Source organism: Herpailurus yagouaroundi, unplaced genomic scaffold (genome assembly GCF_014898765.1).
Source record: "Herpailurus yagouaroundi ecotype Mexico unplaced genomic scaffold, PumYag 181, whole genome shotgun sequence".
Classification (NCBI taxonomy): Eukaryota; Metazoa; Chordata; class Mammalia; order Carnivora; family Felidae; genus Herpailurus; species Herpailurus yagouaroundi.
Genome location: NW_024412412.1, coordinates 19,359,256 through 19,359,784, shown reverse-complemented (window position 1 = coordinate 19,359,784; position 529 = coordinate 19,359,256).

Sequence of the window (529 nt, the reverse complement as noted above, 5' to 3'; positions counted from 1 at the left end):
TAAAGAACATTGAATAGCTGACTATGAAGATAAAGCCAAGCCACAAATTTTCCAGTGTTAGCAACATGTGAATATGTACCAATAGGTAGAGCTGAAACAGAGTAACCTTTCTCTAGAAGGACGGGTAAAATGGGGATTTTTTAAAGTTTATTTATTTATTTTTGAGAAGGGGGCAGAGAAAGAGAGGGAGGGAGAATCCTAGCAGGTTCCACACTGTCAGTGCAGAGCCTGATATGGGGATTGAGTTTATGAACCGTGAGATCATGACCTGAGCCAAAATCAAGAGTCACATACTTCATGACTGAGCCACCCAGGCGCTCCAAACTGGGAAATTTTTAGTCAGTGCTCAAACTGAAATTAATTTCCAAAATCTGTTAAGCAGCTGGAGAAAATGATCAACAAGATTCCAATTGCAAGAAATCAGTGGAAAGGTAGATAGACTTTTGAAGAAGTTCAGCAGACTTATTTAGGCATCTCAGACATTAGGATATTTGCTTTAAAGAAACTGGTGCTGGGGCGCCTGGGTGGC